This window comes from Lonchura striata, chromosome 24, assembly GCF_050655825.1.
Source record: "Lonchura striata isolate lonStrDom1 chromosome 24, ASM5065582v1, whole genome shotgun sequence".
Lineage (NCBI taxonomy): Eukaryota > Metazoa > Chordata > Aves > Passeriformes > Estrildidae > Lonchura > Lonchura striata.
In genome coordinates this window covers 8,826,116-8,846,776 of record NC_140726.1, presented here as the reverse complement: position 1 = coordinate 8,846,776, position 20,661 = coordinate 8,826,116, and the positions used below count along the sequence as shown (strand labels likewise).

Sequence of the window (20,661 nt, the reverse complement as noted above, 5' to 3'; positions counted from 1 at the left end):
TGCTGGAGCACCAGTGGGGAAGGAGGAAACAGCCCTGGCACAGAATCCAGCCCGAGCATCCTTTGCTGCTCTTCTGGGCACAGAATCCAGCCTGAACATCCTTTGCTGCTCTTCTGGGCACAGAATCCAGCCTGAACATCCTTTGCTGCTCTTCTGGGCACAGAATCCAGCCTGAGCATCCTTTGCTGCTCTTCTGGGCACAGAATCCAGCCTGAGCATCCTTTGCTGCTCTTCTGGGCACAAAATCCAGCCTGAACATCCTTTGCTGCTCTTCTGGGCACAGAATCCAGCCCGAGCATCCTTTGCTGCTCTTCTCGGCACAGAATCCAGCCCGAGCATCCTTTGCTGCTCTTCTGGGCACACAGGGACTTGCCAGGCTGCTCCTCCCAGCCCAGGGCCGCTCCTGGACCGGGTCAGGTTGTCTCCCCTCCCAGAATCTGCCAGAAACTCAACCTTTTCACAGCCAGACAGGGATGAAAAAGTGAAGCAGAGTGTGAGCACAGCCAGCAGGACACAAACACCTTCCCCACAGCAAAGCCCAGCCAGGAGGGCTGGTCCTGGCAGGGGAGCCGAGGGACCAGGGCAGGTTCCCAAAAGATTCATCAGGAAGGGGTTAAAAAGCCAGGGCACATCCCCCAGGCCGCTCTGCCTCCTGCTCTGAGGCAGCTCCTGTCTCCTTCCCAGACTCATCCCAAGCAGATCAATAATTCCATCCATCCCTTGGCTCTGGGATATTCCTGCCTCGGTCTGGGATATTCCAGTGAGAGGCTGCAAACCCCAGCCTCCTCCTCTGGGACAGAAATGGAGGTTTCCCCAGGCAGCTGCAGCATTTTTCCTGTTCTCAGCTCCTGCTTTCACCCTCCTGTATCCCGACTTTCTTCCCCTCCACGGCAAAGCCTCGGCCAGTGCTGCTCACCAAAAACATCTGCCCCGAGCTCCCTCCCACCGCCTCATTATGGAGCCTAATTAAATAATGACACATTTGCATTCTCTGTAATTACAGCCACGGCTTATGTAAATAAATACGCTGCCTGCAATTACAAAGTTATGAAAAGCTATTAGAAAATATAGATTTGGTCAAAGAGGAAATTGCTTCAGAGAGCTCCTGCCCAGGCCTAAGCTGCTCTCCCTGGTGCCCTTCACAGCCTGACACCTCCTTTAGCACCAGGAACCCCCTTCCCACCTGGAATTCTCTGCATTTCTCCAGGCTGCAAAGTGAAACACCTTTAATGCATCTTGGCAGAGAAATAACTCCCCTTATGCCAGTGTTTCCCAGCTGCGAGGCACGACATTCAGGCAGTAAAGGACCAAAACTGCCTTTCCTTCACCTTTCTTATTTATTTCCTTCACCTTTCTTATTTATTTCCTCCCATAAATTCACAGTGGGGAGTTCCTCAGTACTTCAAAGCAGCGGTCTTGAGATCTGCCTGAAGGATCACCTAAAGCTCAAAAAAAAAAAAAAAAAAAACAAAACAAAAAAAAAAACCAAAACAAAAAAAACACCAAACAAAAAAATCCACATTTCTCTTTCTGTTTCATTTCTGCAGCACTTCGGGAATCACAGCCTTTCCCGGGGCACGCAGCTTCCTACAGCTCGGCAGTGCTCAGGTTTGCAAAGCAGCCCGTGATGACTGGAAAAGGGAAAAAAAAATATAAAAGGGATTTCATTTAGGAAGTGCCTGAATGGGAGAACAACGATCCTGAGCCCTGGGACTGTGTCACCCCTTGAGGCCCAGCAGAGATTTTGTGCTGTGCTAAGAAGGTGCTTGGCTTGACAGGGTTGTGACTCAAAAATAGCCCCATATTTTAGGAGGTTCCAGCACCCCAAATATATCCCTTTCCCTTTCCCTTTCCCTTTCCCTTTCCCTTTCCCTTTCCCTTTCCCTTTCCCTTTCCCTTTCCCTTTCCCTTTCCCTTTCCCTTTCCCTTTCCCTTTCCCTTTCCCTTTCCCTCTTTTTTTCTCTTTTCTCTTTTCTTTTCTCTTTTTTCTTCTCTTTTCTCTCCCTTCCCTTCCCCGCTTTTTTCTTTTTAATTTTTTTTTACTTTTCCTTTTTTCTTTTTCTTTTTCTTTTTCTTTTTCTTTTTCTTTTTCTTTTTCTTTTTCTTTTTCTTTTTCTTTTTCTTTTTCTTTTTCTTTTTCTTTTTCTTTTTCTTTTTCTTTTTCTTTTTCTTTTTCTTTTTCTTTTTCTTTTTCTTTTTCTTTTTCTTTTTTTTCTTTCCCTTTCCCTTTCCCTTTTACTTTTTTTTTTTCCTTTTGTTGTACGGCTCTCAGCGTAGCCATAAAGCCCGGCAGACGCCACGCTAGCACACGGATAATGAAGTTTCTAACTCATTAATTCGGCTTTCCAGCAGCTGGAGCTCGGCAGGGCTCGGGGCAGTGAACCCCCGAGCACAACATCCTCACCCCATCAGCATCAGCGCCCCTCACCCACTCGCTCACTCAATTTTTGAGAAGCATTTTGCCAAGAAATCACCCCAAACACAGCACTGGGACAGAGCCGCAGCCAAAGCTCGCATTTCTCAGCCCGGCACCACAAAGAGATGCTCCGCACGTGGAAGAAAACATCATTTTCCCCGAGGCCGGGGGAATTTTTCGCTTTTCTCATCTGCGAGGTGATGAGTCAGCCCGGTGCTCGCAGGCGAGGAGGGGAAAAAACACCGAAAAACACCAAAAAACACCAAAAAACACCGAAAACCACCGTCCTACATCCGCGCTCGCAACGCCCCGCCTGCTGCTCCTCCCTGCGGGGATTCGGGGCAGGAGGAGGAATTTTGGGTACCCCTTCGGCATCCGGGGGGCTCCAGCTCGGGGCTGCCTGGACCCCCCAACACGGCCCAGGGAGGATTTGGCACCGGCTGTGGAGCTCAGGGAGGCTTTTGAATTTTGTCCTGTTGGAAAATCTCTGTTTCCCTGTCCCCCTCTCGCAGCTTCTCCGGGCACACGGCAGCAGCTGCTGGTCCAGGGATGCTGCTCTCGCCGCCCTCTGGAAAAACAAAATTAAATTTAAAAACCCACATTTTCGCAGCTCACACGGATTTCTGCACTAAAGGGAGCCCTCATCCCCCATCCCCGGTGACACCAGGGCTGCCCTCCCACCGCAGCTCTCCGGTTTTCCCTTTAAAAGTCAATTTTGATCCCTCCTGGGCAAGGTGGAGTGCAGCTTTATCCCTTTCAGCCAGCAAAAAAAGCAGAATTCTGACCCTTCCTGCAGCAGGATGATGTTTTTAACCCACTGTGGCCCGTGCCCTTTGACATCCCCTCGGGAGCCACCTCTGGAGGGGATTTGTGTCCCAAAAAAAGCCCCGCTCCCATCCCAGAGAGCCAAAGCAGCCTCCAGAGCTGCCTGCCAGGCTTTCCTCAGAGCAGGTTTATTGCTTTCTCATTTCAGAGGTGATGATCTAATGAGTCATTAAAGACAAACAAGAAATAGGAGAAAGCGTTTGACTTAGCACTTCTTCTTCCCAAAAAATCCTGTAACTGCAGAATTTTAAGCAGAGCGAGCCAGAGCAATTTTAATAATATTAAGCTTAAATTGACAGCGAAAAGGGTGAATACAAAAGAGTAACAAAAACCCAAATATATATAAACCATAAGGCTTTGTGAAAAGAATATGATTAAGCTTTCAGAGTTATACATTGAAAACTGAGGCAGTGCCGGGAGCGAGGGCTTGTTCTTCCCTGCCATGGAAGCACAGAACAAAAGCTGCAATAATTCATCCCAAGGGCCTTGCTGCCCTTCTGCTTTCCGTGTCCAGCTGTGCTGGCACTGCTGGGTGTGCTCGGTGCCCCCGGGCACGGGTGGCATCACAATTATCACCTTTTTCTGCCAGGGAAACCAGGAATTGCTGCCCAGCAGTGAAAGCAGAGCCCAGCCCTGTGTGCCTTGGCTGCTCTCCCCCAGCCCCAGGTAGGACCCACGGGTTTGCAGGGAAAATAAATGTGCAGTGTTTTTGTAAATGGGCAGAAATGCAGATGTCTGACTCAATTCAGAAGGCTGAATGATTTCTTTATTATAACTATGCTAAAATACATTAATATACTATATAAAAGGAGGATATTAAAACTAAATACTACTTTCTCTGACTCTAACTCTCCCATAATTTGTGACCCTCTCTGAGAGCCCAGCCCCAGGTGGGTTGGATTGGCCACCAGGCTCAAACAATCCTCACCAGAATCCAACAAAGCATCACCCCAGGTAAACAATTCTCCACACACATTCCACATGGGAAAAACAAGGAGCAGAAATAGGAATTGTTTTCTCTTTCATTTCTCTCTGTGCGCCTCTATGAAGAATCCTGAGAGGGAGAGAAATGTGCTGCCACATGGTTTTGCTGTGCAAAGGAACGTGGATGTCCCCGGTGCGTTCCCTGTGCTCACTTTGGCTGCTGCAGCCCGGCTGGCACAGGGGCTGGCATTGCCCAGCAGAGCAGAGAGGCTGAGGAGCAGAGGGATGCTGAGGGGCAGGGCTGGAGCAGCAGCTCCCAAAAGGTCCCTGGGGGTGGATTTTTGTTCCTCAGCTCTGCGCTCACACTCACTTTGCCAAGCTGGCCGCATCTCCAGAGCATCACTGACATTTCCCCCCTCTCAGCCCCCTGAATATCCTAGGCTAGCTCAGAGATCCGAGGCTGTGAGGGGAGGAATATCAGGAGATGGCAAAGATTTCCAGAAGAGGCTCTTACCCCGAAATACGTTGGTTCAGCTCTCTTTATTCTGTGGTGTCCATGTGGAGAGAGGGGCAAAAGAGGATGAACAGGAATTGTCAGGGGTCTGTACAGACTTTGGACAGGGTGGGCTTCCCTGGCTCTCCCGTTGGGGCAGGAAGGAGGGTCCAGGGTTATCAGATCAGAGTCACAGGGTCCCGGGGAAGGGGGCACAGAGTGCCCAGGAGCTCACTGTAACACCTCACCATATCAAAAAAAGCTTTTTGGCCTCTGATTCGGGACAAATCCCAGCATTTCCCGTGGGCAAGCCCAGCCCGCAGGAGCCTCCCCAGCCCCAGAGCTGTGAAATGGCTCTATTGATCCCAGCAGGTCATTCCTGGTTAATGATGGCATCCCTGCTAATTGCAGCTCCTGCAGTGGCTCTGTCACTTCTCTGCAGGTGAGCCCTGCAGCCTTTGATAAATTGTCACCTCAAGTTTGACAGCTTAAGGTTTGCAGTTATTTGGTTTGTTTGTGTTTAAAGGGTGGTGGAGGGATGAAAAGAGCAGAGTGAGGCTGGGGTGTAGCTGTTCCCTCCTCAGAAGTGTTCCTGTCCCTTTTACCACACGTGGGGTGACACTTCGGGGTGACACTGCCCTGAGAGCCTGCAGGACTCAGGGTGGCAAGAGAGCAACTGAGATTTGGCAAATGAACGGCAAATAATTAAGGATATGACTCCTACAGTGCTGATTTTTCACTGTCACATAAACAACAGCAATAGCAACAATAATAACAGGACAATATTGCCAGATACCAGGGGGATTAAACATCAAATTAATACTTAGCAAGGTTGGGATTAAGCAGAAATAACAGCTTTATGATTAGAGCCTGAAACTGCTGCTGATAATGACTGATTATGCTCCTGCAGAGGAAGAATTACAAGTACTTAAGGACAAATAACCCTCCCGAAGTTGCTGGCAGCCTAAAGCTGAGAAGCACAGCCATAAATCGTGTGTGTAATGGGGCTGGAGCTCTGTGGACAGAGCAGGGAGGTGAGGGAGGATGTGAGTGGTTTCCAAGAGATAAAACACTTGCTTGTCTCCATGTCACCGCTACCAAAGTGCCGGGGAGGAGTTAAACTGAGCAAAAAAGGATAAAAAAAAATCTTCTCAAGTCCTCTCTGCGTGGGATTTGGAGCCCTTGTGGCAGAGCCCTTGTTTATGTGAAATGATTTTATCTGGAGCTTGGCAGTGCCTGTCTGTGGTTTCCAGCCCATTAGGTTGGTGTTTCTGGAGCTCCTCAGCTCCTCTGGGCTCCTCTCCTTGGGCTGGGCTCCCTTGGGTTTGTTCTGTCCCAGCCTGGACGTGGCAACAAGGCAGAGACAGCAAATCTGTCCTGCTGGGCAAAGCTGGAAATGGGGAGAGAGACAATCCTGGGGAAAGCACCACGAGGGGAGAGACACAGAGCAACTCCTGACAGGGCCTTGCACAGGGAAAACCCCGATCCGAGCTGGGAATGGGGCAGGGACAAAACATCCGAGCTGGGAATGGGGCAGGGACATAAAATCTGAGCTGGGAATGGGGCAGGGACACAACATCTGAGCTGGGAATGGGGCAGGGACACACAGAGCTGGGAATGGGGCAGGGACACAAAATCTGAGCTGGGAATGGGGCAGGGACACAACATCTGAGCTGGGAATGGGGCAGGGACACAGTCAGAGCTGGGAATGGGGCAGGGACACAAAATCTGAGCTGGGAATGGGGCAGGGACACAACATCCGAGCTGGGAATGGGGCAGGGACACACAGAGCTGGGAATGGGGCAGGGACACAAAATCTGAGCTGGGAATGGGGCAGGGACACACAGAGCTGGGAATGGGGCAGGGACACACTTATGGGGTGGCACAGTGACCAGGAGGAGGGTGAGCGGGGAGCTGCTCTGACAGAGGCACCAGCTCTGCCCTACTCGCAGGATGCTCCATCCCACACCCAAATGTTCTATCCCAGACACAAATCCACCTGCTGAAAGCACCCCAGGCACGTGGGAATGCCACCCCAGCCACTCAGAATTCTCACCATGAAGGAAACAAACCCGGGGTCCCAGTGGCTCTGGGCAAGTTGGAAATTCATGGCGCTGCTAATGCAGCAAAGGTGACTTTGCCTGAGCTGGGCTGTCCCAGAGGCACGTCCCTGCAGTGATGGGGAGTGCTTCCATCAATCTCCCTGCTGCAGATATTCCAGAGCCACCTGGACACAGTTCTGAGCTCTGGGATGAGCAGGGAGCTGGGACCGGGCAGCCCCTTCCAGCCTGACCCTTCCTGGGACCCTTTCAGCTGGGATAATAATATTTGCTCAACTTATAGACAGAAATTTCCTGGGCCATTATCACAGGAAATTAAAACCCGGTTGTACATGGATCTCTGTGTTTGCAGGAGAAAAAAAATCACAAATATTTAACCAATTAAAAAAGAAATTTCTTGGGATGATGGCACTGGGACACATTTGGAACAGATAGAACTCTTCAACATTAAAGGGAAATCAGAGGAATCTGTGATGTGTGTGTGCCACATCCTCCCCGTGTCCCCTGTCACTTAACCACCATGGTGAGGATTTATTGTTGTCTGCTCTGGGCTGCAGTCAGTCTGGGCTCTTCAATTAAAATAAATGTTTAAAATAAACCTTTAGCACCACTGGAGTGGCCACGGAACGCAGGAGATTCCGGGAGATTGGCAGAACTGAAAATTGTCCATTTAAAGGAAGTGTCCCTTGAGAGTGCCAGCCCCGGGCAGGAGGTTTGTTAAAATCTGGTGACTAATTGCAATTAATAAGGCGAGGGGAGCTGTGGTAACTCCTCCCTCTGTCTGCAGGCAAACAGCAGCCAGGTGTTCTGGAATCGAGGGGAAATCAAGGGGAAGCAGAGAAGAATCAGCACCAACCTCTGAGGGAACAACAGGCAGAACCCGTGGGGACCTGGGAGGTTTCTGGTTTCATGTTTCACTGAACAAAGCCCTGGTTTTGGGAAGGCACTGCTGCACACAGGAGTGATGCTCGTGGCTCTGATGGGGTCCAAACCCTTGTGCTGAGCTGCAAAAATGAGTTTGGGTCTGCAGCAGCCAGAGGTGGACGGAACTGTGGTGCCAAGGCAGTGACTGTGGTGCCAAGGCAGTAACTGTGGTGCCAAGGTATAGATATTTTTAATTGACTTAAAGAGAAAAGAGAGATTTCTACTAAGCTAAGCTTGGGAAAAAGTCTAAAAAAAAAAAGTAATTTATTATCTCTCTTTCTCTTGATATTGTTTATAAATATGTTTTACTACCATGTACTATTCATAGTACGCCAAGAGTGTAAAAAGCTTTCACTTTAATCATATTTCACTTTAGCAATCCTAATTATAAAATAAAACCACTACTTGTTAAGAAAGGTTCATTCTTTACCTTCTAATGGCAAAACCTCATTATTCCTGTCCCTACCTCAACAGCAGCACCAAGCAGCAACTGTGGTGCCAAGGCCCGAAGAGAAGCCCCGTGCCAGGCTGGTGAGGAGGAAAAGTTCTTTTTCCATTTGCTGGTCGCTCCCAGCTCTGGGATTTTGCAGCTTTCCTGCAGGCACATCGCATTTCCCTTGTGCCTTGCTCTCTCTGGCTGATTTACTGCCCCCACGACCGTCTGGCCACCGAGCTTGGCTCGTCTGGCTCCAGCTGGCTGCTGCCCCTTGGAGAGCTTCCCTCAGTCCTGTCCCTGTCCCCAGCCCTGTCCCCCGACCCTTCCCACCCCTCTCAGAGCTGGGGAAGGATGGCCCAGGGGCTGGGATGGATGGGCTGTGCTCCAAAATCCTCCTGGACCCCTCTCAGAGCTGGGGAAGGATGGATCAGGGGCTGGGATGGATGGGCTGTGCTCCAAAAACCTCCTGGACCTGGCACGAACCCAGCCCAGACTCTGATTCACACGAGGCCTCCAGGAGCTCCTCTCCCTGAGCTGATCACATGAAAAAAGAAGGAATTAAGTCTCCAATTAATCTTCCCCTCTCCTTGCCGAGGCTCTCCTGTGCTGCTGAACTGATCCACAGCAGGGAGAGGGAAGCAAGCTGGGAGAAGAGGCAGCACAGATGTTTTGCCTAAACACCAGCAAGAAGACAAAGAGGGAAAAAGTCCAGGTTGTGACTAAAAAGTTTTTATTTTAAGTTGATTTTTTAGTAGCTATTAGGAGTTATTTTATAAGGATCAACACAACTGACATTCATCTGTGACCTCAAAATTAAAGTTGGTCCTAAGGTTTGGCCAGCCCAAGCCCAAGTGAGGGGGAAGGAAGGTCAGTGGTGCCTGAGAGAACACCGAGATGTGATGCCCAGAGAAGGGCAGAAAGTTTGGCCAAAAAACCAAACACTGCTGCCAGCGTGGGTGTGAAAATGGAGCTGAGCCCCTCAGCTGAAATCACAGAGCATCTCCTGTCCCTTCCCAGCCCAGGGCCTGGGCAGGGACACAGTCACGGGTTATTCTCAGTGAATCAATCGGGGACAATGGCTTTGCTCTGCTGCTTGGCTGTCAAAGGCAATGAAAAGGGATTTATAGGAAATATAGACTGGGCTGCTGTCAGCTGGCTTAATGAGGTTACACAAGTGCAGATGGATTCAGCAGGCCTGGCTCTCCATGGGGATGGAGAGGTGCTGCCAGTGCCGTGGGATGAGGGAGTGGAATTCATCTGAGCCTGCAGGGCTCAGTGTCTCCTCACACGGATTCGATTTCTTTGATCTTTGTTGAGAGCGAGGATCGATTTTATTAAAAATGATGCAGAGCAAAAGCCCTTTTTCTCATTTGCTGCAGCTGCATCCAACCAGGCCGTGTGAAAACAGCTCCCTGATCCCTGGGAAGTATCCTGCTGGAGCTTTGCTTTTGGTATTTGTATCAGTTTGGGCTGGATTAGCCAGAAACCCATGAACAACATTTTCTTTCCCCGCTCCTGGATTACCCTGGATAATCTGAATGTTTTCAAACTGAGAAATAAAGTGACCAAGACAATGAAATAATGACCCACAAGCCTGAGAGCCGAGCTCTGCCATGGGGATGGCTGCTGTTTAATTATTTTGCAGATGTAAAGAGTATTTTCTTTATTTAATGACCTCTGTGTGCCAAGCAAGAGGAAGGACTTGTGCTTTGAGCTGGGAATGAAAAGAAGCCTCCCAGAAGAGCTGCCAGCAATTCCTCCCCTCCCAAGAGCCAGCATCCCCATGCAGCTGGGTGAAGAGTTCTCCCTCCTGCCTACACAGCCAGGTAAACGTGGGCTGGCAATTAAAGTCCGGATTTCAAACTCTAAACGAGTTTGCCTTTGATTGCCGTGCGTCAGTCGCAGAGCAAATCATGTTTATTCATGACTCTGCCTCCCAACCCGCCCGGCTCAGGGGGAGCTGATGCTCCCTCCACATCCAGAGGAGCTCCTGATCCCTGGTCAGCAGCCTGGGATTCCTGTGGGCAGCTGAGAGCAGCCAGCCTGTGTGACACCGCAAGATTCCTGGGTGGAGCAGCCTGGAGGGTTCCCTGCCCTTGGCAAGGGGTGCAGTTGGAAATATTTAAGGCCCTTCCATCCCAAACCCTTCTGGGATTCCATATTTCACACAACACCTTCTCTGGGCCCCTCATCCCCAGGCTGTGGAGCGTGGGACCCACAGAAGGGATGCAGATCCTCCTGCCCTCCACACTCAATCCCCCTTCCTCTGAAGGGGAATGTTCCCAAAGCCCAGCCCCAGGTGTTCCCAAAGCCCAGCCCCAGGTGTTCCCAAAGCCCAGCCCAGCAGACCTGGACGTTTGCTCTTGGTTATAAACATGTGGTGGAACAGAAACCTGCACAATTGAATAACCCCAGGCTCTCTTTCCCAGGCAATTTCCTTTCGCAGGCTGCTGAAACAACTGCTTGTGGAAATTACTCAGGGCAGCCATGGGAAATCAGAGCCTGGACTGATCACAGCTTTGTCTTTCATTCATATTTATGTATCTGGCTTCATTTCCTCGGCTGTTTTTCCATGTGTGTGTTTGTACCAAGGCCTGGACACCCCAGTTAAGTCGTTTTCCACACCAAATCTCATGTGGGTGGGCAGAGCCTTGCCTTGCACTGATTTTTTTTGCTCTGCTGCTCTCTGCACGTGGGGATGCACATCTTGACACTAAAACAACATTCACCTGCTCCCAACACAGAGGACAGGGTGAGCACTGCGTGAGATCCATGGATTTGTCCAATATTCCTTTAGAGATGGTGTCAAACAAAAAATAAAACCAGTTTGTGTGAAGGTCTGTGACAAGACCTGAGCTGTCACAGGCTGAGCTGTGCCTCACTCACTGCGTTGGGAATATTGGAAATGGAACATTCTCAAGTGGCTGAAAACCTTCTCCACCTCAAGAGCATTCACCAGGTGGAGTAACATCCTGCAAGCTTTGCCAAGAGTTTTCAGAGATCCCTTATTTCACACAAATCTTAATTGTCAGAACATTTCTGAGCCATGGAAGTCAACAGTGGCTCCCACTGGCAGGTTTAATTCTGGTCTTGGTGCAGCCACAGAGTCTGCCCCTTGTGAGGGGATGAAGGAGCACCTGGGAAGATTTTTCCCCTAAACAAACCTTAATCCTGATTCTCATTTGTGAAATATTTGGTGTTTTGTGTGTAGGTCTGACGCAGCCCTTCACACCTGTACATCATTCTCAAGCAGTACCCAGCAGAAAATCCACATTCTGCTCCATTTAGTTGCTACTTTGGAGATCCAAAAGACACGTTTGGGTTTTGGGTTATTTTTTTTGGTGCAGGCTTGAATCCTAATCCTTATTCTCCCAAGATCCACAGAGCCCATAATAAGGAGATATCACGTCTTATCCTCAAAAAATCAGGAAGAGATTTATCACTGCGAGGTTTCTGAGCTGTCTGGTAGCACCTGGAGAGATTTAGGGAAGATTTAATGTGTTGTGACACAGAGAGCCCCAGTCCTGGGCTGGGAGAATCCTGAGAGCACAACCCAAGGTGAAGCAGTGGACTGAGACTCGATCTGGGCAGTCCCCGAAAAGTCCTCTAAAAACCTCCCATGCCTTATTTTAATAACACACAAAAAAGTTATAATTTCTGTCATTTGAATTTCAAATCCAACAGAAAGATCTACCTGATGCTTCTATTTTAAAATGCAATTCTTTCTTCTCTTTTCTTTTCAACTCCTTTGCAGAACCAAACATCATGTTTCATCTCCAAGCACTGAGATTAAAAAAAGCCAAAACAATTAGTGGGGAGCTGATGAAGGTGACAGGGTCATAATTAGTGCTGTTCCTCTCCAGCATGTGTTTATCATGCTAACAGAACAAGTCACTCACAGTGCTGGAGTCATGAGCTGCAGGAGCACACATGCCTTGTGCAGCTCTCACACTGCTGGGGCTGTTCTGCAGGGGAGAGAAAGCCCAGATTTAATGTTTTAAAGCCAGTTAGAGAGGTAAATAAACACAAATGGTTTGGATTCTGCTGGTGGCTGAGTTAAATTGACATTGCACAGCTTCAAAATTGCCTCTGTTTGGCGTTTTGAGGGTGGTCCCTGCCAGGATGGGAGCAGTCCTGGTGATAATTCTGGGATGTTCCAGAAGGAAATGGGTTTGTAGCACCAGAGACTCTGCAGCACGGTGAGCACAGAGAGCAGGGGATGCTGGAGGCAAATCCCTCAGACTGGGGGAAATCTGTGTAATTAATCACTTTTAAAGAATCCTGTGTAAATCCCTCCTTTCCACCCTCCCCACTCAAACACTGGGTGCTCCTCGCAGGATTTTGCAGGGAGTTGAATCATCTCCCTAAAACAATTTTGTCTTCCTGTATCCACAGCTGAAAATGAGCAGCAATTACCTGGGGAGGACGTCCCTGTGAGAGTCCCTTGCTAATTAGGCCTTAAGTGATTAGTTCCCTTCCCATCCTGCCCTAAATCTCTGCATTTATTCCCCTAGTGTTGGAAAGCCAACTGGAGAAAAAGAAACAATCAGCAACTATTACTCGAGGACAGGCAAACAAAATGTCCAGCAGGAGCAGAGCAAGTGGGAAAAGGGAATTGTGGAAGCTGTGGAATGAACTTTCTACGGAACGTAAGGTCTCGCTCTGAAACAGGATTAAAAATGGGATGGTTTTGAAGAGATAACAACATCTGTGCTCCAAGATACATCAACCCTCCACTGAGAGGCCAAAGGAAAGCTCTCCCTGCTTTACAATCCTGCAGTTCAGGACAAACTGACAAACTGACAAACCCGAGAGCCACACAGCACTTCCCACGGCTAAATCCTTGATTTTGCCTTTTTGCATTTGTTTGGCAGAAATCTGCAGGAGAACGACCTGAGCCATCAGAAATGTCTTTAAACCAGCCCGTCTCCATCTGCCCCGCCGCAGGACGGCTCCACACCTCAATCAGAACGAACCCAGCGCCGTGACCGCCTTAAGGAGCGGGTGTGCTGTCCCTGCTGGCTGACCATGAACGAAAGGCACTGCTCTAGAGCCCTGATCTGAGAGGAAAGTGCCTCACTGAGCCCGCTGGCTGCTGCCTCCCAAACCCACAGAGCCCAGCATTTGCACTGCTCAGCCTTACAGGGATTTCTGAGCCCAGCATGTGAGAGTCCCTGTTCGGGCGCCAAATTACGCTTTTTCTCTCCAAGCCAGACTCTCAGAGATAAGCATTACACCCTTGGTAGCTCAGCTGCCTCAGGTGGCTTAAAAGAAGCAGGATGGCTCCTGTGACAGTGTTGGAAACAAAAAGTTTTAATAAAAGGCAAAAGAAAAAAGCACTTTACACAGAAAAACCGAGTCAGGGCAAGAGGTTTTTGCTCCTGCTAAAACATTCAAAAAAGCGATTATTTCGTTTGTTCTCTTCTTTTTCTAGTGAATTGCTTAGGTGGGACTTTTTGGCTTCTGTTCAATTGGCTATCCTTAAGTTTGAGCTGAAGTCCCCAAGGCCCTATGAGGTGTCTTTTAACCAAATGGAGGAGAGAAATTTCTGGGTTTTTTCCTTTTTAAGGGGACAAAGGCTAACTTGTTTATTCCTTCAATAGGGGGCACATTCCTACAGCAGCATTTGTGCTGCTCAGCCTTACGAGGATTTCTTGCTGCAATATGTGGGCAGATTTTAGTGCAAGGAAAGTGGGAATGGGGCATCTCATCTCCCAGCAAATTATGGCAGAGCTGGGGCACCCCCTGCTCCTCCCTCCCTGCCTGGTGTTTGCATGGGGTTGTTTGGAACAGGAGCAGAAGATGCTCCAGGTTCTCCCTCGGTGCAGGAGCAGAGGATGCTCCACTCGGGGCAGGACATGGTGCTGGGCCATTTCAGAGCTGCTCCCGGCCAGGAACAGGCAGATCCTGCTGGCTTTGCTGGCAACAGCCCTTTGTCTGCCCCTTGTTTGTTCTTCTGTTTCTGTCACCTGCCACACTGGGAATGCTCTTTGGAAATCACATTGGAATGGGGATCAATACTGGGATCGATGGGGCTGTCTGACAGCCAGGGTGGGCTCAGGGTGGCAGGACAGCGACAGAAGCAAGCAGAGGTGGGGGTTTGGTGAATGAAGTGGGACACCAGGCAGCAGAAGAGGTGACAGACAGGGAAAACGCACGGATACATCCTGCAAAAGCATCTCCTACTTCCCGAATTCTGGCCCAGCAGCCAGACAAGAGCCGTGCCAAGTCCCACGGCTTTGCCACCAGCTCCTAAAGACAGAGCTCTCCTGTCTCTTGGTTCAATAAACAGCAGCCTGTTATCATACTTATTTGCTGATGGAATCTGAATTACAAGCAAGCTGCGATCTGCAGAATGGCTCTGTGGAATTAGCAGCTCAATCCCGCTCTTTTTTAATAAGGTTTCTGATTGCAGCAGTGATACATCCTGCAGGCTCCGCGGGTAAGCCTGAAATGAATTCAAAATAAAAGGAAAAGACGAGAGTGGAGATAATCTCCAAGTGTTAATTTGCCTTTTAAACCCGATTTACCAACTCCTGAAACAGCCCTTTGCTGGCAATGGAGGAATTAGTGAGTTGGAACGCTCTTGAGAAGGTTTTTTCCCTAAATAAGCTGGGTTTACATTTTTAACTGGGAGTTCTGGCAGAACTGGGGGACAAGCCAGGTCTGGGGGCTGTTGGAGCCCCGAAGTCAGCTGCTGTCCCCTGGGCAGAACCTGCTCATCAGGCATTCAGCGCTGACCTTTCCTGCTTTTATTGGAGAGGGCTGAGCGGCTCCTCCGGGAGGGCAGCGCAGGCTCGTGGCAGCAGGAGAGCTCTGGGCAAACACAGGTGGGGCTCCTCCTGAACTTTGCACAGATTCCCAGAGGAGTGCCTGTGCCAGGGATGAGCATCCTGGCCATGTAACCCCTTCGGGGATGCCCAAGCAAGAAGAAAACGCTGTAAATCCAACCCCATCCCCTTTTCCCAGTGGTTGTTGGGAGGAGATTTCCTCTGAAAAAGGCCCTTCAAACACAGATCCACAATATGTAGCTTTTCTCTTCTCAAGGATGAAATCGGTGGTAAGAAAGGCACAATTTGTGGAATTTGCTTTGAATTTCCCACCCTCAGATCCTGAGCACAGAATTTTTTCCCCAGGCTACATTAGCACAGCAAAATGCCCCATGGATAAAAAGCCACCCCAATTCCAAGGAGAGGAGCTAACAAGAGAGAAAGAAGTGCCAAGTTCACCTTCCTGCGTGTGACAATTCAAAGATGTAATTTCCATGACAGTTTTTCTCTCTAATTAGAAGCGTAATTAAAAATTACGCTTGAAGAAAAAAAAAAAAAGGCTGTTTGCATTTTCCCCCTCCTCACCCATTTAAGGGAACAAAATCCTTTGAGGATTGGTCGAAAAGGAAGATTGAGTCCTTTGGAAACAGAGCGAGTTGAACACTTGGAAATTCAGTTCTCACTGAGCCCACGGTGGGTGGGAAGGCAGTGGATTGACATTAGCTCCGTGTCAAGCCCTGCCCTTGTTTGCCTTTTTCCTCCTGCTCCCCTATTTATTGCCCAGAATTACCCAGCTCACAGGGTAATTTCCTCTCAGAGCACAGCCCTCATTAGACACTCAAGAACTCAACGGTGAGGGCATAAAAGTGCAGGGATTGAGGCAATTTCTGCTGCTCTTTGGCAATTTTGGAGGTTCAGGATGCTGAACCCGCCTGGGTTGGTGTCAGTGATGAATGCAGGGAGGTTATGGGCAGAAACACATGCAGGGCACCTGGAATGGAGCTGAAATAAAAACCTGCACTGCAGGTAAATGTCTAAAGTCGAGGAATTTGAATTTTCAAACCTAGCCTTCCTTCTTCCTGCGCAAAACCATAACGATGAAACACCACTGATGAGATGCTTTAGAATTTTTATTGATTTCTGCCTCTGATGTGATGGTTTTACCAACAAACGTGCGAGCCAAGGATGGAAAACTCAGACTTCAGGCAATAAAAGAGCCCATGAACGTTCACCCTTTCACGGGAGCAGCCCCATTTCTGTGATGACAGGCAGAGCTTCAGAACACTCAGCTAATTACACGGTGAGGGTAATTATTGGTATAAAACCGACGTTAAAGGCAGATGAAAAGTGCTGGTGTCGTTTTTAAGGCAAAGAGTTACAGGGCTCAGAAATGTCAAGTCAAAATTTCGGTTTGAAACACAATTCCAAGCCTTTTTTTGCGTGTGTGGTTTTTAATCTAATGGCAAGCTGGAGACCTGCACTCAGAAAAATCACATTTCCAGAGGAAAGCTCTCAGGTTTTATGGATCCTGTTCCTTCTTCACAAGGGCACATCCAGATCACCCCTCTGGCACCAGAGCTCTGTTTTAAGGGAGGTTTTTTGGAATTACTTGGTTTTGTGTGGATTTACCAGCTCTACTTGGAGCAGTCTGGGCCAGTGCACGGCGTCCCTGCTAGTGGCAAATTGGAACGAGATGATTTTTAAGGTGCTCCCCAACCAAAATCATTCTGAGATTCCACATTCTTATGAAATCCTGCCTGTCCCAGTTCCTGCTCAGCCACACAGGTGGGTCAGGGCTGCCTGTGCCTTCAGCAGGCTGACAGCAGCGCAGAGAGAACTCTCTATATTAATGTAAATTACACTTAATTAGTAAAAGACTGTAAACTTTTGCTATAGGCAAAGAGATACAAGATGGGATGCAACCACACACACCAGGGCCATCTGCTGAGAGCCAGCCCTGCTCTAAAGACTCTGATGCCTTGATTATGCAAATCAGGGCGATTATTCCATCCTCAAGACTGCGGCAAGATAATTACCCAGCAATAAATCACCGCAACTCGAGCGGCTGCAAATGAATTTGAAGCTTTATCGCCATAATTGCAATTGGATGGCGGTTATGAAGTGAGCAGCAGAGAGGACATCAGGCCCCAGAGATCCCTCCCTGCTGCTTGGGAGTGGAATTGGAATGGTTTGGCTTTGCTCAGCCTGCCAGGAGGCTGCAGAGGGGGTTCACCATCAGCACTATCACTCAGCTCCTCTATAAATACAATTTTCACCTGCCCACTAGGCTGGTTTCTGCCTGGCTCAGGCTCTCAGGGGGACTGAAGCGAAGATTATGGAGGGAATAGCAGGGTTTCACCAAGTCCTGCTTTTGTGCAAATTATCAGCATTTGAGAGGGAAAACTCAGCCTGGCACCTAAACCTGGTTTGGTGGTGACTCTTACCTGGCTGGAGTTCTCCAGGTTCCTGAGCATGAGAAAGTAAACTCAGATAAAATCTGAAAATTAAGCAAAGCACAGCTCCTGCAAAGGGCTCTACAGAACAGAGGGAAAATCCCCAAGGCACATTTTACAATAAAAGTTAAATACTCTTATTTTTGGCTGCTTCAGGCTGAGTTTTCTTTGGAAAAAGCCACATTCTGAGTGAGAAGGAGCCTGTCTGGAATTCTCTCCATTCCTCATTCCCTGTGTCACCGGTGCCTGTGGCGCTCCAACAAACCAGACAACGTTTCCTCCGAGGTTAATTTAATTTATGTTCAAACATAATCAATTATATGGATTTAGGACAGACATTTTAGGTGATAAAGGATAAGATCAATTACAAATACGTTTACAAAGGAGGGAAATACCTGATGGTTTGGGAAATTTAGAGATATTGAAAGTATTTGACGTCTATATTAACTCAAAGCCCTAAATGGGCTGGGCTTGTTTACATTGCTGCAGTCTTATTACAGGGTGAATTTTACCAGCTGTCTTGCTGAGCAGTCATTTAGCCTTAAACTATAGTTAAAACTGTCATGGTTTTAAGCAAATTATATTGCGTAAAGTAATTATTTCCCGAACTGCAAAGAGGATCCAGGTAGCTCGTGAATCTCATTTCTGAAAAAGAGCTAGGAAAGCGCCCTCCGTGTGAGAGTCGTGGACTGGGGAAGGGTTTTGTGCTCCAGAAAAGGCCGAGTCAGCTCCATGGGGTGAGCTGAGCACATCTGGCAGGAAGGGAAGAGATTCCTGCTCAAGCAGCCTGCGCCTTCAATACCTTGACCACTGATCCCAAAATACCCAGGTGGAGCTGGTTGCCTTCCCAAAGTGCTCCTGCAGCAATAAACATTAATCCTGGTGATTAACACACAGGCTTTGGGCTGGCTGTGGGTGAGAGAAAGCGGCAAAGAAGTGTTTTTGGGGAAATAAGGGACAGCAGCTAAGGGCTGGGCAGGGTAAGGAGGAAGATCCTTCATGTTTGATGTGGCAGCAGTGTGCAGAGTCGTCACAGAACCCCAAAAATGCCCTTTTCAACCCATACTCCCTGTGTGCAGCAGGCAAATTCCCTCAGAGAACCCCAAAAATGCCCTTTCCAACCCATTTTCATGGTGTGCACCAGGCAAATTCCCTCAGAGAACTCCATAAATGCCCTTTCCAACCCATATTCATGGTGTGCAGCAAATTCCCTCAGACAACCCCAAAAATGCCCTTTGCGGCCCAAATTCCCCATGTGCAGCAGGCAGATTCCCCCAGAGAACCCAAAAACACCCTTTGCAGGTGAAATTCTCCATGTACAGCAGGCAGATTCCCTCAGAACACCACAAAAATGCCCTTTGCGGCCCAAATTCCCTGTGTGCAGCAGAAAATTCCCTCAGAGAACCCCAAAATGCCCTTTGCAGCCCAAATTCCATGTGCAGCAGGCAAATTCCCTCAGAGAACCCCAAAATGCCCTTTCCAACCCATATTCATGGTGTGCAGCAGTCAAATTCCCTCACAGAACCCCAAAATGCCCTTTTCAGCCCAAATTCCCCATGTGCATCAGGAAAATTCCCTCAGAGAACCCAAAAACACCCTTTGCAGGCCAAATTCATGGTGTGCACCAGGCAAATTGCCTCAGAGCACCCCAAAAATGGTCTTTGCAGCACCAATTCATGGTGTGCATCAGGCAAATTCCCTCAGGGAACCCCAAAATTCCCTTTGCACCCGAATTCCCCATGTGGAGCAGGCAGCTGCCAGCGGGGAAGGGCCCAGAGCTGGGGTGTGCCGAATTCTTTGCTGTAATCTATTCAAAGCTTTGTCTCGCAGCCTCTCACAGCAGACTGTGGCCCGTGGGTGGCTGTCCCTGGGGTTTTCACTCTTCCCCAGCAAGTGCAGCTCTCCTGCCTCATTGAGAAGCCGCCTTTCCCCGGGTTCTGAGCCTCCCCAGCTCCCGAATTTCCTCCCAGGCAGTGTTTGGTGTTTCCCTCCCACTCTGGGGATGTGTGTGTGTGGCACCGTGAAGGGCCCATCTGCTCCCCTCCTCTCTGCTCTTTTCCATCTCACAGCAAAACGAAGATTCCAGCTCAGGAAAGTCCCCTCCTGAGGGTGGGGCTGGAATTTGGGATTTGTGCTGCCCAAAAAATCCGGCAGTTCAATCCCCATCAGCGCAGCAGTGCAAACCACCACTGGCTGTCCAGAGGGGCCACCACAGCAGCCCAGAATGATGTGGATTAGGGATTTTGAATGCTATTTAAATGCATTTTTCCCCCCTCAGCGAGCCAGGCAGGTTATTTAATGCAGATCCTTCTGAAATCCCAGCATGACAGAGGCACAATGAGGCAAAATTCCCAGAGGGCTCTGGATCTGAGAAAGGGCAGGAGTCAGCTCTGGGCTGGGTGTTTGGCTGTGAGATGTGACAAGAGTGGCTTTGATCATCTTTCAAAGTGTTGTCAGCCCCCCCTGGGCCTTGGGGAGGAGAAATCACAGCTGGGGCATTGATCAGCACCAGAGATCTGTCAGCACCAGCCTCAAAAACAAACAGAAAACGCAATGTACCTGCACAAGGTGACATTGCCACCTCCCCTGGGACCAGGCAGAGGAGCAGGACAAACCCTCCAGTGCTGTGGGGACTCTGTCCTGCTGAAATATCCCCATTCCCTCGGATCCAGGAGCACCCCGAAGGCAGTGGGGGGCCCTTGCATCACCGAGCAATCACAATTAACTCTAATTGCACATCTTCACTGGCTGCCGAGCTTTGCAAGAATAGCAAGGAGGCAAGAAAGGAAAAACAGCTCAGAAAAGGCAGAAGAGAGGCTCTTGCAACACAGGTGAATTTCGGCAAGCTGATTGCCAACACTCAAGGTTCCCAAGGGCCTTTGTTAGCAGAGAGAAAGCACCAAAGAGATGGAGAGAACAGAAGACTCAGCTCCTTCTGCCTTTTAAATTTACCCAGTTAGAACCCAAAACTTGGGACCCTCAGGTATTTGGGGACCATCACAGCCAGACATTTCTCTGCTTCCCTGGTGAGACACAGCTCTGACAACACCTGAGCAGCCCCATGGGTGCTGGAACAGCGAGGAGCTGGATTTTCTTAAGTTTAATCAGAATTAATAACCTGCACTCAGCCAGGTGCTTTGAAATCCTCCTCCTCTTGTCCTTATCTGTCCTGCAAAATATTGCATTTGGGGAGAGGAGCTGTGGGTGAGAAACAAAGGCCCTGCCACGGAATCCCTTGTTCAGCAGCACGTCTTTCATCCCTGTCCACAAGAAGGAAATGAAGAGTTCTTCAGGCTCCAAAAAGCTGCTGTGAGGATGCTCTGCCAGCCTGGTGTGCACACCCAGCCCTCAGCACGGACA

At 49.2% G+C, this 20,661-nt stretch overlaps 1 protein-coding gene across 1 annotated transcript in view; it reads right to left on the bottom strand.

Moving 5' to 3' along the window:
* Positions 1-4,686: 4,686 nt before the first annotated feature.
* The window catches only part of HSPB2 (heat shock protein family B (small) member 2), a 486,398-nt gene continuing 470,423 nt past the window's right edge, over positions 4,687-20,661 (bottom strand). The window contains exon 3 of the transcript XR_014949997.1: positions 4,687-4,892. The gene's annotated coding sequence lies outside the window, so the exon portion shown is untranslated. The remainder of the gene's footprint in view (positions 4,893-20,661) is intronic.